This window comes from Propithecus coquereli, unplaced genomic scaffold, assembly GCF_000956105.1.
Source record: "Propithecus coquereli isolate 6110/MARCELLA unplaced genomic scaffold, Pcoq_1.0 Scaffold100, whole genome shotgun sequence".
Lineage (NCBI taxonomy): Eukaryota > Metazoa > Chordata > Mammalia > Primates > Indriidae > Propithecus > Propithecus coquereli.
In genome coordinates, this window is record NW_012133859.1 from 3,108,968 (window position 1) to 3,110,072 (window position 1,105).

The following is a 1,105-nucleotide window of genomic DNA, read 5'->3' on the forward strand; positions in this document are numbered from 1 at the left end:
AGGGTGGGAGATGGGTGGATGATGAGAAATGGGTACAATGTACATTATTTGCACAAGGGATACACTAAAAGCCCAGGCTTTACCACTATGCAATATACTCATGTAACAAAATTGTGCTTGCACCTGTAAAATTAAAAACAACTATTTTAAAAATTCAACTTTTTCCATGACTTAAAATGTAGGAAATTAAATAATCTTCTGGCTCAAAGAGCCACTTAGACTTTTGTAGAAAAAGAAATTGAGAAATCAGTGAATTGATAGTCTATACTCTTAAACATGCATGAATTTCTTCAAAACGTCATCAGAGTAGTATAATAAGTTTCTCATGGAGATCCAATTGTACAGAGTCACAGACTTACAGAAAAGGCAGCCTTAGCCTATTCTAATTTATCTAGAATCCTGAATGAACGCAATTTATACAACTACTGGAGCATCACACTTGAATACGTTTGTTGAACTGTGATAAATCATAGTGAACTCTGGGAACACTGGTGAAGCATGTTATCAGCTGAGAGGAGATGGTCCATCAAGCAAGACAGTGTTAAGGAACTGGCCAGAATCCAAATTTATTCTTCATGGTGCTTCTGATTTACTGTCTCAAAGTCCTCTGAGCAAGGAAGGCCAAGGCCAATAACTTTAGCAAAGGAGAAAATCAGGAATTAGCTTCCCCTCTGGCATCTAGCCTCCACTTTCAGCCCCCACTCTCCCATGGGGCTTGGATCTAAGAGTGACATTAAGGTTGATCCCAAGAAGTGGACTGGTAAAAACATAAAATCCATTCTTATATTTTCATATTTTCTTTTCATGTTGACTTCTCTAACAAGACTGAAGGAATCACTAAATGGAAACTGTCTCAGGTAGAAAGAGAATAAAGACCTTAAATATTTTGAATAGTTTGTGTCAATGCTAATCCCAAATTTTCCTTATCATATTTGGCTAGTGCCTTCTTCTATTACAAATGACACTGGACTAAAATGATGTACAAAAGTCAAAACTTATTAATGCTTTGCCTGCTTTGGCCTTCTGTGGACTCAAATGTTAATATTCTCCCCTTAGAAGACTGCTTGAAGCAGACAGGGATGTGAATGACAGAAGACTTGGTCGC